This window comes from Brachyhypopomus gauderio, chromosome 3, assembly GCF_052324685.1.
Source record: "Brachyhypopomus gauderio isolate BG-103 chromosome 3, BGAUD_0.2, whole genome shotgun sequence".
NCBI classification, from domain to species: Eukaryota; Metazoa; Chordata; class Actinopteri; order Gymnotiformes; family Hypopomidae; genus Brachyhypopomus; species Brachyhypopomus gauderio.
The window spans coordinates 22,490,169-22,504,430 of NC_135213.1; positions in this window are offsets into that span (position 1 = coordinate 22,490,169).

The window sequence follows — 14,262 nt, forward strand, 5'->3', positions numbered from 1 at the left end:
TAGAATATGAACATGCTTGAACCTCCAGACATAACGAACACAGAGTGGTACATGGTGTGTACAGGGTGACCAGTTCACCAGAGCAGTTAATAAGTATGCCATTATAACTACAGTGCAGGGAATGTAAAAGAAAATATAAATACAAGTGTGTAATTACATACTACAATTTCCCACTGTTACAGTGCTCTGATTTCTCATCTATGTTTCTTCAGATGGTGATCTTACATGCAGCATGGCAGATGAGTCAAAGGACATTTGAGGGGAACATAAGACAAAAAGAAGTCCTGCACTAATTTTGTGTGAACAGTGATTTAAACAGTAGAGAGAATATGGCAAAAAGGCAATTATTTTTTTAAATTTTCAGTTACTAAATTTACAAATAAAAGGTGTAATGTATAAATCTTAAAATCTAGTTTTGAAATATAAATACAATTTAAAAAAGATTTATTTATAAATAACAATTAATTTTTTGTTGAACTTTTGAACATGCACTTTTGACCTTAGCTACTACATACTGCAAAATATTAGGCATTCTCACACACTTTTTAGTGCTAAGATAGTGTGAGCTAATTTAAGTAAATTTCAAAGCAGTAGATGTATCATCTTTATTTAGAGAGCGCCTTTAAAGACAAGGTAGTGGTAGAGGTTCCGTTTAATGAAATCAAATAATTTTTAATAGAATGTCAGCAAATTAAATGAAAAGATTTTTTTTCCTTCATATGCAATACAATACATTTCTCGTTGTTTGAAATTCAGCTGCTTTGTGCTGAGCTCACTTTCAGATGAGAATAAAAGAATAAAAGTTTTTTCAGGTGGGCAGGAGTACTCCAAAGGTACAGAATAAAAGTTCTGTACATGCTTCTGTGGTTCAGGTTTGTGGTTCAAGTTTGTGTTTCATGTGTTGAATGGAGGAAATCTGAATATCAGATGGATTGGTGTAAATATGAATAACATTTATTATGATACAATATAACTAATGTAACATGGTTTTACTGGTTGGTTTGAAATGTTGCAGCAGGTCAATTACTAATGGATTTATAAGAAAGTGAAATAACTTCACTGATGAATGAAATTGTCTTATCAGGAAACATATCTCATTTACTCTGGAATTACGTAGTCATCACCTTAACTTCTCTCATATGATAACATATTCCCACAGTCCAGTTCTTCCATGCAAATCTCAGCTTCCACTTCTTAGTCTGTGCACGTTACTCTGACTCTCTCTTCTGCTTGGCCTGGTGGAAATGTCAAGCTGTCAAATATCAGACACCACATACAAATGAACCAGAGCAGACACGGACAGCACATTCAAATATATGTTTACGGGCTACCTCCTCATTTGATCTGAGGAAACGTATTTGTCAAATCGTGCTCTGTACTGTGTAAACAAAGAACATTTTTTTGATGATCATCAATCAATAAGTAGCAATAAAATTCAAGCAGACGTTTAGTGCATGCTTATGTTCTTGTTCGAATTGGCAAAGGCCGCGCGAGCCTTGAAATGTTTCCACCCATGTCCCTTACACGTCAGCTTAACCGCTCTGATTCCCCAAACACGGCGCACTCTTCACGTTGCACATGCTTCCGCTACACATGCTTTCTGCACCTTTATCAGGGATTACGTGTCCTTGAGACACCCTTGCGTCCCAGCTGATGCACCTAAACATGTGAGTCAAGGCGCTGCAGGAAACAGGGATCTCATTTCCGCCAGCGGATGTTTGCCGCGTGCTGGCCACTCCCATATTGGGTCACGTTTGCTAATGGCTATTAGCAAATCGAAAGCAGAGCAGCGCTTGGCTCAGACCAAAGGACACGAGAAGCAGAAGTTGAAACAATTTGCAGTCCTCAGTGGTGGAGCGTGCTGTAGGCGCAGTGTTACAGAGAACAGAGGGTGGGGTGCAGGAGGGGAGAAGGAAGACGTTTGGGTCAGCACCTCCGAGAGACTGGATCCGCTCAGCCCGTCCCCCAGCATTAGACTCAACACACACGGGTCCCCCCGGTATCTGCGGATGGCTTGATTTGCGGAGTTCCGGGGGAAAAGTGTGTTAGAGGGGCCCACGCTTTGGCAGGTTACCGGCCAATGGCCTGTGCAGCCCGGAGATGTAGGAAGTGCCTGAGGAGCGGATGTGCTCGGGGACGGACACGGTAGCGCCACGGGTCAGTGGAGACAGGCGAGCCAGAACGACCCGAAGCAAGAGTGCAGGCATTGGGCGAGGGCGGAGCACGTGCGTGGAGGAACTCGGGGGGAGAGGAGGAACGAACAGGCAGTAAACATCTCAGAACAGCACTAACCACAAACAAAAGAGGAGTGGAGGAATCTTGAGGAGCTGGTCTCCCTTAGATTGTCACTATTTGGAGTCAATATGACAAAACATGCTAGAGGAAAATTTTAATATGCAGGCTCTTGTGCAAATAAATATAATGGTTGAGACCCTGGGGCTCCATGTGACTGGTTTGTGTGGGAAGAGAGATAACATTCATTGCGTGGCTCTCCATGAGACTTACCAGCAGGGTATTGAGTTTTGGCCCTGAACCACAGTTTGTTTGTTTAAAAGATTACAATTGGGCCAAGTCAAACAGACACCTTGAACATTTACCCTGTTCTGACAATAAACACATGGCGAATGGTGTGAGAGCATGTGCTGAACATTCCTGTATCCGAGAGGGACACAGGCCGGTTGAAGGGCACCACACGCGTGTTGTCACCTTCACTGCAACCACAAAAACGTCACAGTGTCAGGCCACTGGGAGCCTGGTTCACACAGGGGCTGGTGGAGCACACGCTCAGGCACAGGTCGTAAGTAATACTAAAGGAAACGGTCACCCATGGAGGCAGCAATGCAATTGCACGTCAGCTCACATGAAAGCATTCATACCATTTAATAAAAGCAGCAAGGAACATCAGCGTTTCTTCTTGGTTTCGCGTGTCTTGTTGAGTGTGCCTTGTTCCTGCCGTATGACGGCAAAAGGGAGGCTCTAAATGGCTGCCATCTCTCCCTGCAAGCTCATGGTTGAAAAATGCCTTGTCTCCCTGTGTCATTCGTTCCTTCCTATCAGCAGTGGTGTCATGTGCAGATGGAAGCTTACTGAGGACTGTTTTTACTTATGGAACAATGGCAGGAATCTGCTCAGTTGTACATCACAATCAGGATCTGGTCAGCGACTGAGCTGGAGTGTTCATATCAGAAAAGTGAACAAATCATTGTTTAATGCTCGCCTAATTTGAAACACTCTGAGCATGTTAGCGTACAAAACCTTATGAGGCTCTTTGAATCAGGGGTTTCTGGCTTTTACATGGCTCATTGTGGTTAGTCTGAAACAAAAAAAAAAAAAAAATATCATAGCAACAGCATTTTTTCTTCAAAACAAGTTTATTTGATTTTAATGTGACATGATTGCAATTGGTTCTTCTTCTTTACCCCTGAAGTTGTTGACAGGTTTTCAGCCAGAGATGGGTAGTGCGTTTGGGGCCGGGACATAGCAGTCCCTCTGCTCAGCACCCAGATGGGCACCACAGCTGATTTTGATCATGACAGAATGCTCTGGATCATGCACATGTATGACGACAAGCTTCTCTGTGCAGTTTTAATAAGTCTCTTAAGCATTACCTCACTGCTCTGCACACGGCAAAGTGGCAGTCTGCTAGCTCCAGACCTAACCAGCCGCGTGGTAATAATCACACCTACATAAACTCCTTCACTACTGACTCAATGACTGTAAACAGTGCCCATCTCACCAAATGTTCCTCACTGATCTGAGTTCACTGTAAACCAGATGATTCCCAACCCACAAGGAACATTACAAAATTACTCTTCTTCTCAAAATTACTCCTTAATTACGCCTCAGTGAAGTAAGCTGCAATGCTTTCAAATGCTGTAGAATAAAAGTATAATTTTGTAACTACTCTTAACCATTGTGGTAGTTAATCATATTTAATCATATATGTATCCTTAATTAATATGTGTTTTTTGTGTAAGGAATTAAACAATAGGTGGTGGGTGGTGTTCCTCAGTTGCCGCTCCACCTTAACGTGTTGTTATGCTCAGCGAGGAGGCCGACACCCAGGTTCTGCATGAGGGAGAAGAGCCACTGCCTAAACTTTCCTGAGCCCACCCCTGAAGACCAAGTTCTTGGTTCCAGGGACGGTGGTACTCCCTGGGCTGGCTGACCTCTCTGTGGGCAGGCCGGTTGGTCAGGAGGCCCAGCCAGAGGCTCAGTGTTCCACTTTGAGTGTTTTGCAGACACAAGCATGACGGCAGTCAACTAAGGAGCCCTTCTGATGCGGGAGGTGTTGAGAGCTGAGATGAGAGGCATTTGCGTCAGTGCAGAGGGGTGATGCCCTTCTCTGGTGAATGGGCCCCGTTGACTTAAGAGGGTGCCAGCTATGCGCACAGTCAATGAGAGGGAGCGTTGACACAAAGGGGGATATCTTCACTTCCTGTCTGGTGAAAAGGTCGTGTGGAAGCAAGAGGGCAATAGCTCTGCACCAAGTCCATAAGAGAGGGCTTCACGGAGGAAGAAGGTGGCCACCTTGCTCCGGGGTGTTGCTATGGTTGCTATGGTGGTGTGTGTGTGTGTGTGTGTGTGTGTGTGTGTGTGTGTGTGTGTGTGTGTGTGTGTGTGTGTGTGTGTGTGTGTGTGTGTGTGCTGTGACAGATTTGCCACGCCCCCTGTGTTATTGTGTTGTTATGCTGAAGCCTTTTACTGGTATTCATTGATATTGCTGTTATGTTGGCTTCTTTAGTTCTGAGTAGTGCACTTTCAGGTTTGGTTTGGTGTTCATTCGTTTCATAAAACTCTCCAGTTAGAGACACATGTTCGCTTCCTCCCTTTGTCCTGCATATTGCCCGTGATGTAATCAGGTCTTGGAATTACAGAAACTACAGTCATCGTGTATATACTCAACATAAACTTTCATTAGGAGTGAAACAGAGTGATTTAATCACTGAGATTGTGGTGGGTTTGTAAATGAAAGGCTGATTTAAAGCAGCACAACAGGGCTAAGCACTCTTCTGTTGTTCTGGATGTTGTACCTTGGGAAGATTAACAGAGCAGGGACACTTAGGTCTATTTTGTTCTCTCGGGAATTGTAAATTTGATGCATGTTCATCTTGTATTAGTTCTCCCCTCCCCCCTAATTGCAATATCTGGATTGGTTTATCTTCATTGTTGCAGCACTGATTTTTAAATGGTGTCTAGTGAGAGAGTAATTGAAAACAGATTCCCAAAGAGACAGTTTCAATGTTGTCACACATGAGATACTGATCAAGCAATCTGTCATTTCCATGCTGTGACCTTGTTCTAAATTAACATGCATTGCCTAGAGGACATGACTTCTATTCTATTTATTTTTGGTGGGGATGAAGAGGTTGTAGTTATACAGACCAGCCAAAGTAATAGATGTATGGGTAATTAATATCTAATTAATGTCAATGCAAGGACAGTGTATGCAATAAATGAACATGTAGATAATACAATGGTTCAGAATTGGTTACCATGTCATAATGGCCTAATTTCTAAGTACTTATACTCGTTAATTAAAGATTCATTACACATGTAATTACCACAACGGTTCAAGATCATTTGCTAAACACTGTCCTTGCCACCAGGCTGTTTGTGAGCAATCCAATGATCACCCCCCCCCCCCCCATAAGCACCCCCTACCCCCCATTGAGCCCCCCCCCATTTGAAGACTTCACTTTCTCTAAACCTGAATATCAATTTTGCCCAGATCAGCTATCTACCAGATGGAAGCTGTTTTGATTCAGGGTATGTTGGTTACTCTGATTAATCAGGCAGTCTGCTGTGACTCTTTTTAAACAACCAAAAGTAATCAGTAAAAATGCAGGGGAAATTGCTTCCGAGCCGTGTGGCTTGGTTTATGGCCCAGGAATGGCTTAGCTGATATCTCAAAGATCTCTGAAACTCAGAAGAGTTTAAAACTCGTGATCAGTTTGGCTTTCTAGAATGATCAGATAGCGCACACCCTCTGGGACATCGCATGCATAGTAATTTGCTTGCATAAAATATATATTATATATATTCAGTGAATGTCACTTGAATGATCATTCACTCCAATATGATGCCATTTACATTCTAGGACATATAACACATTCTAAGGAAAAAAGTTTTAAATGTTTTCTAGTAGCACTTATTGTGATACATATACCAAGCATGAATACAGATTTGAAAAGCAATTACATGCACTTATAAAAGCTAACACAGCATGGCAATTACCTTTAATTTACAGATAATGATGAAATAATTAAAATAAACTGTGTAAATAATGATCATTAATTATGGTACAACAGTACCCAGTAAATATCAAGCCAGAACATGTACTTCATGTAAAAGTACATATTTTACATTTGAACTTGTTGGTAGCGTGACCCCGATGGGCAGTGCATGTAATTATAGTGTGAGTATAATCAAAGGCTGCTTGTTCTTAATTACTGTATTAGTTAGTCTTTCACTTACACACTAATTTAACATGTTTGTATATGCTGTTTTGTTGGCCTTCCATACAAGTTTCAGGTTATTAACACATGAGTTTTTATATTTGCTATTTTTAACATGTACAAAGTACTTACTATGTAAATACAGTATATTTACCAAACTGTAAAATGTATATTTTCTGATGATGCATAAATATGTTGACTGCTTGCTTATATTTTTGAGTTTTAGATCTAGTTTTCCAGTTCAGGTTGTATATAAGAAGAAGCAGCAGATGAGGGTGCCACTGGAGTGTCTTTATTTCCATAGTGAAGACAGATGCAAATAGACACGAACCCTAAATAGCAGTTTCTTATTGTGAAACAATATCACAACTCAAAGTGCTCAAAGTAAAGTGAAGCAGTGCAGGTTGAGCACTAAATTCTTTTTCTTACTTGCTGTAGCGTCAACCTAGGAGTCCGTGACAACAGTTCTTCACTCACAGTGGCTCAATGTGCAACACTGGAGGTGCTGGACCTGTGGGTTTAATTGCTAACAGTGACTAGTGAAAGGAATGAGAGATAGGTGTGTAGTGTCAGTAGGAGGTACAGGTGTGTAGTGTCAATGGGAAGTACAAATGTGTAGTGTCAGTAGGAGGTACAGGTGTGTAGTGTCAGTAGGAGGTACAGGTGTGTAGTGTCAGTAGGAGGTACAGGTGTGTAGTCTCAGTAGGAGGTACAGGTGTGTAGTGACAGTAGGAGGTACAGGTGTGCAGTGACAGTAGGAGGTACAGGTGTGTAGTGACAGTAGGAGGTACAGGTGTGTAGTGTCAGTAGGAGGTACAGGTGTGCAGTGTCAGTAGGAGGTACAGGTGTGTAGTGACAGTAGGAGGTACAGGTGTGTAGTGACATGAGGAGGTACAGGTGTGTAGTGTCAGTAGGAGGTACAGGTGTGTAGTCTCAGTAGGAGGTACAGGTGTGTAGTGACAGTAGGAGGTACAGGTGTATAGTGTCAGTAGGAGGTACAGGTGTGCAGTGACATGAGGAGGTACAGGTGTGCAGTGTCAGTACGAGGTACAGGTGTGTAGTGACAGTAGGAGGTACAGGTGTGTAGTCTCAGTAGGAGGTACAGGTGTGTAGTCTCAGTAGGAGGTACAAGTGTGTAGTGTCAGTAGGAGGTACAGGTGTATAGTGTCAGTAGGAGGTACAGGTGTATAGTGTCAGGAGGAGGTACAGGTGTGTAGTGACAGTAGGAGGTACAGGTGTGCAGTGACATGAGGAGGTACAGGTGTGCAGTGTCAGTAGGAGGTACAGGTGTGTAGTGTTAATAGGAGGTACAGATGTGTAGTGACAGTAGGAGGTACAGGTGTGCAGTGTCAGTAGGAGGTACAGGTGTGTAGTGTCAGTAGGAGGTACAGGTGTGTAGTGACAGTAGGAGGTACAGGTGTATAGTGTCAGTAGGAGGTACAGGTGTGTAGTGACAGTAGGAGGTATAAGTGTGTAGTGTCAGTAGGAGGTACAGGTGTGTAGTGTTAATAGGAGATACAGGTGTGTAGTGTCAGTAGGAGGTACAGGTGTGTAGTGTCAGTAGGAGGTACAAGTGTGTAGTGTCAGTAGGAGGTACAGGTGTGTAGTCTCAGTAGGAGGTACATGTTTATAGTGTCAGTAGGAGGTACAGGTGTGTAGTGTCAATAGGAAGTACAGGTGTGTAGTGTCAGTAGGAGGTACAAGTGTGTAGTGTCAGTAGGAGGTACAGGTGTGTAGTCTCAGTAGGAGGTACAGGTGTCTAGTGTCAGTAGGAGGTACAGGTGTGTCGTGCCAGTAGGAGGTACAGGTGTGTAGTGTCAGTAGGAGGTACAGGTGTGTAGTGTTAATAGGAGATACAGGTGTGTAGTCTCAGTAGGAGGTACAGGTGTGTAGTGTCAATAGGAAGTACAGGTGTGTAGTGTCAGTAGGAGGTACAGGTGGGTAGTGTCGGTAAGAGGTACAGGTGTGTAGTGTTAATAGGAGGTACAGGTGTGTAGTGTCAGTACGAGGTACAGGTGTGTAGTCTCAGTAGGAGGTACAGGTGTGTAGTGACAGTAGGAGGTACAGGTGTGTAGTGTCAGTAGGAGGTACAAGTGTGTAGTGTCAGTAGGAGGTACAGGTGTGTAGTGTCAGTAGGAGGTACAGGTGTGTAGTGTCAGTAGGAGGTACAGGTGTGTAGTGTTAATAGGAGGTATTGGTGTATAGTGTCAGTAGGAGGTACAGGTGTGTAGTGTCAGTAGGAGGCACAGGTGTGTAGTGTCAATGGGAAGTACAAGTGTGTAGTGTCAGTAGGAGGTACAGGTGTGTAGTGTCAGTAGGAGGTACAGGTGTGTAGTGTCAGTATGAGGAACAGGTGTGTAGTGTTAATAAGAGGTACAGGTGTGTAGAGTCAGTATGAGGTACAGGTGTGTAGTGTTAATAGGAGGTACAGGTGTGTAGTGTCAGTAGGAGGTACAGGTGTGTAGTGTCAGTATGAGGTACAGGTGTGTAGTGTTCATAGGAGGTACAGTTGTGTAGTGTCCATAGGAGGTACAGTTGTGTAGTGTTAATAGGAGGTACAGGTGTGTAGAGTCAGTAGGAGGAACAGGTGTGTAGTGACAGTAGGAGGTACAGTTGTGTAGGGAGTGTCAATAGGAGGGTGACTGGGAGCATGGGAGTGACTGAGGGCATGTGTGTGAGGGAGTGAGAGTGGCTGAGGGTGTGTGCGTGAATGAATGGGAGTGGCTGAGGGCGTGTGCTTGAGGGAGTGGGAGTGGCTGAGGGCGCGTGCGTAAGAGAATGGGAGTGGCTGAGGGCATGTGTGTGAGGGAGTAGGAGTGGCTGAGGGCGTGTGTGTGAGGAAGTGGGAGTGGTTGAGGGCATATACGTGAGGGAGTGGGAGTGGCTGAGGGCGTGTGTGTGAGAGTGGGAGTGGCTGGGGGCGTGTGTGTGAGAGTGGGAGTGGTTGAGGGCATGTGTGTCAGGGAGTGGGAGTGGTTGAGGGAGTATACATGAGGGAGTGGGAGTGGCTGAGAGTGGGTGTCTCCCTTGAACGCAGGGACTGACACAGGTAAATTAATCAGTAACTACTGATTTGTTCAGTAGTCACATTTAAATGAATATATGAGATAATGATAGAACAAAGACAATACAGAAAGTACAACAAAAAATTTATAAAAAAGTAGAAAAAATTATTTTTGCCCCAAATATCTCTCTGTCCACAGGGCTCTTACTAGAATAGTTTTTGTGTTCGTTTCTCCCCCCTTTTTTGGATTGCCCAAGTCTGCCAAATTCACATTTTTGAGCAGGGAGGAAGGAAAGGAGGGCAAACGGCCCATTTTACACCCCCGTGGAGGAGCACCTCAGCAGGCTAACTCTACAGATGGCCCAGAGCCCATCCATCAGAGAGAGAATATTCAGTATTCCCATACAGAACAAAAGAAAGATCAACAAGACACTTCTCGTATTCCTTAAATTCACATTTAGCTCCAAAAACAATGGCTGAGACTTGATATTAAGGCTAAAGACTGTGTAATTAACTCTTCCCAGAGGAAAATGAATTGGTCCTAAGTCAAAGAGAGGTCTAGGGTGGGAGGTGGGGGTATGACCAGAAGTACACTTCACATGCAACTTTTAAATGTCAACAAAAGCTCATCCAATATAAACAACATAGTATTTTCCATAACAATTTGCGTGATTGCCTTTTAGACTGTTGTACTACTTATGGATCTTCTGTTAATTATTAAAAACATGACGGTAAGAAAGGGAAAAAATACTGTGTTTTGTTTAATAGTGATCAAGAACACTCTAGGAGTTTAAGAAAGGTGACTATTTAATACCTTTGTATACTTTCTTAAATACCAAAACATGGCAACCCATTGTAACAGTCCATTGTGTCCACTGCAGCCATATTATACCACTATTTAGTATACTCATATCTCCAGTAAAGGCAAAACACTAAGACCAACCTCAGAGCTTCATTCTTGGGAACTACAGAAGACCAGCAAGAGCAACTATTAGACCATCAGCATTCATTCATGCTTCCAACCTCTAGATGATGCAGATAATTCAAAGTCCAGACGTGACCAGATCTGGCGGTCCACTTACTCCAGTGCTAAGAGTCTCCTTTGACTACTAGTCCTAATGGAACACACTTTAATAGACTTGACTTGGTTTCTTCTTGTATTTGTTGTATCTCGGAGACTAAGGACTGCTCCAGTCATTAGAAATACTCTGTAGAAACAGGAGGAGATCCCTGGAGTGTCTTTCCCTGTTGGAAGTCCCAGTAGGAAGTTCCCTTTATTACTGAACACCTTGGAGAAATCGGCTTTAATTCCACCAGATGCATGGGAGGATTTGGTTTCTTTCCTTTAGTGGATTGTCCACCAAAGAATTAAATACAGTCTGTTTCTAGATCATGTATAGTGATAATACCACCAATATGGGCATTTATTGCACAGGAGTGCCATTGATAATTTTACTGTACACCGTAAAATGTTCTGATAAAGTTGAGCTCTATTAAAACACTGTTAAAGATCCATACTGGAGTAGCTACCCATTTAGGACCAGTGTGTTTAAATGGCTATTTTCTGAAAGGGTTTTAAAATAACATATCACACTCTGGCATAAAGCATGTATTATAATTTTAACATCTTTTAGGATATAAAGCAATGCAACTATTTGAAATAAAATGTATTGGAATAAGACTTTGCAAAACACTCTTATCCTTAAAAATGAGTATCTGTGAATATCTCAGATTGGAAATGATTATAGTAATCTGAGACTGATGGTCATAAACTGAATATAAAGGTGAGCTGCATATTGTAATACTGTTGGAAATGCTGGAGTCAGTTTAAGGCTGGAGTCAACTGAGAAGGCTGCAAAGTTCCGTCTTTCCCACACCAATCACTCCTCTCAACGGGCCAGTTGGCTTTTCAGGGTGAGCTCAAGTGCTGAAACCTGTTTATCATTCAGTAGGTTCCCGCGTTGTAAAGGTGCCTGCATCTGGACTATAAACTCACCAGCACCCCACAGCACACTCACGGTCAGAGTGTTTGCCAAATAACAAACAAAAGGGTTGTATCTCAAAGAGACCCTCAGCGTGTATAATCACATATCACTTTATTAAAATCTCGGCTTAAACACCTGACTTCATATGCTCACTTTACCTTGATTGGGGTCACATATCCTCCCCACAATTTTTTACCCATAAATGGACACAGTGTGTTGCATCCATAATACTAGAACCACCCCCCCCACCAAGCCAGATCAACGATTAGAGCTGTTTGATCTCGCCTGATTAATTAAAAAAGAACGCTGTGAACTCAGAGTTGCTATGGTGATAAAGCGGTAATGGTGCAGCAGGTGTTGGCCCCTCGAGAGAGCCTGTGTGAGGAACTTGTCCATAGCAGCAGAAGTGGCTGCTCACAACACTCCCTCTAAACCACTGATCACATGCCAGACATTCTTCCTGACCACACACAACTGGAAGGGCATTAACGTCTGGCAGGGGAGTGCTTGAGTATATCCGAAAAATAAACAGCATTGCACAGATTCAAAGTAAACTATACTATACGCTTTAGATCTGTCATCCAGCCACGTTTGCCACTTGCTGGGCTGCAAGTTAACCACCCTTAAGGGACAGCAGTTACCTGGCGGCCCTTACTGTCGCATCAGTGCATGAAGCCATACAGGGTCAAGAACAAAGGAATGAAGGAGTGAACTGATTGAGAAGTGAAATCAAGGGCACACTGAGCTTCGAGGCCGTTTGAGAAGCAGCGAGAGACGAGCGGAACGGGAAGGTCCTGCTGACGCCACGTGAAGTGCACAAAAATGATGGACGCACAACCTGGTTAGGCTCAGGCAGGCCAGAGCGCAGGGGAGACGGACAGCTTCATTCTGGCATCGTCCTGGGGCCCATCAGGCCACGTGAGGGGGTAACGGGGGCCGCTCTGACAGCCGCTATAAGTCTGGGATGAGGAGTCGCTCTGCCTGGCCCCCAGACCCCGGCCCCCGCCCTGGCCGTCGGCTGTTTCATTACCCCATGCAGGTGCCTCTGGCTCCAGCCTCCATCAGCCACTCCTGATTCTGACCGCCCCACGCACACACACTATTAGTATGATGCCCCCCCCGGGGGCCGGCCCGCTCCAGACCTGCTGATGTCATGTCGTATGTCAGAACACGGACCGTGTGATTGGGTGAGAAAGGTGTTTGAGTGCAGCAACTTTCACAGCAAGCAGGAGAGTAGAGCTAAAAACAGATATAAGACAAAGGTTCAGCTTGTCCAGTCAAACATCTTCATCAGTCATCTTTGAAGAAGCTTGTTTATAATGTATTTCTGTTCAGCCAATAAGAACATTTGTGTGATGTACAACACTGGAATTAGGACTAGCAGTTGTAGCAGGTGATTTACCTTTGTCAGGTCTGGTAATTTGAATCAAGTCAAAAAAGTCTACAGGGTAAAGATTTTGACTCCTATCACTATAATATAAAAAAAAAACCATTTGGCAAGAGTCTTTTGCCAAGTCTGCTCATGTTGAAATACATCAAAATATTAGTGCACTTTTTTTTACAGTAGGATCATTGTAATGTGTTGGGTAAGTAAATGAATGATCCAGCTGAATTCAGTGTAACTCAAGTACCGGTGCTATGGTTCAACACTTTGCCTTTTCTGCTTGCTCATTGTTCTTCAGTAAAGCCATGGCAGGCTACAGGGTCCTCAAAGCATGAGCATGTGTGTCTGAACTCCTGTCAGAGGAAGAACAGCCTCCAGTCAAAACAGACAGATCATATCTAATTGCTATTCACCTGCTGAAAAGCAAAGATTTTGTTGAGAAACCCAGGGGAAACAGATCGGTCTCATCTGTTGAAGACTGGCTAAAACTTCAAATCCTTTGGATGTAAAGGCTTTTTGACGCTGTAGTTCATGTAGAAACGTGTCATTGTTCTTCAAGTGGTGGACAATGTTTTGTTGCTTCCTGAAACATTTTTTTTTACTGACATTTATTTCCAAATACTATCAAGAGGAAGTATATTTTGCTTTAACGTATTTTGATGTTTTAAACATTTTTAAATACTTTCCCTTCTTGATCATGCATGTAGACCTATGCAAAAATAAATGAAACAACAGATAAAGTTATTATTGGACACTCTACCAACTAAATGAATGTCACCATCTGCAGTGAAGTAATGGTATTTGCCTCCAGCAGGAAAAAAAACATCTTGTTCTCTAAATACACAACAGTGCCATACAATTTGCTTCAATTGTACATCCTGTCGAACTTAATTCTCTCCTTAGAACTCTCTTGTGAAATTATTCTGAATTCCACCCACTCTGTTACTGAACATGGCACGATGCATTTTGATAACCATGCGTGTTTGTTTAAAGAGACTGTTCTTCCTGAATCTGAAATAAGAAAGGTTGCTCTGAGTATAATAATTCAGTTTTGCTTTTGTCAAAATATGTCATTATTTAACACCTCATAAGTTACAGGAAGGATTTCATAATAACACTTAGTTGTGCAAGACATGGTCAACAGGTCACAGTATTTGTTCCCTGAACAAAAAATTACGGAATGCCATTATGATGTGGATTAGCAGAGACACGTCTCAATTTACAAAGCGTCATAATCTGCTCAGTGTGTCAGGAGGCCTGTTTGCACTCAGCCGTGTTATTCCAGCCATGTTAATTCTAGGTACGAAGTCATGCCTCTCGGTCAACATGCAGTTTCAGCTCATCAATACACCCCCCCCCCCCCCCCTCCTATTATAGGTCTGCTCTTTATTAGATATGCTTGTATGTAATTGTGAAGTCCTGTAATATCCA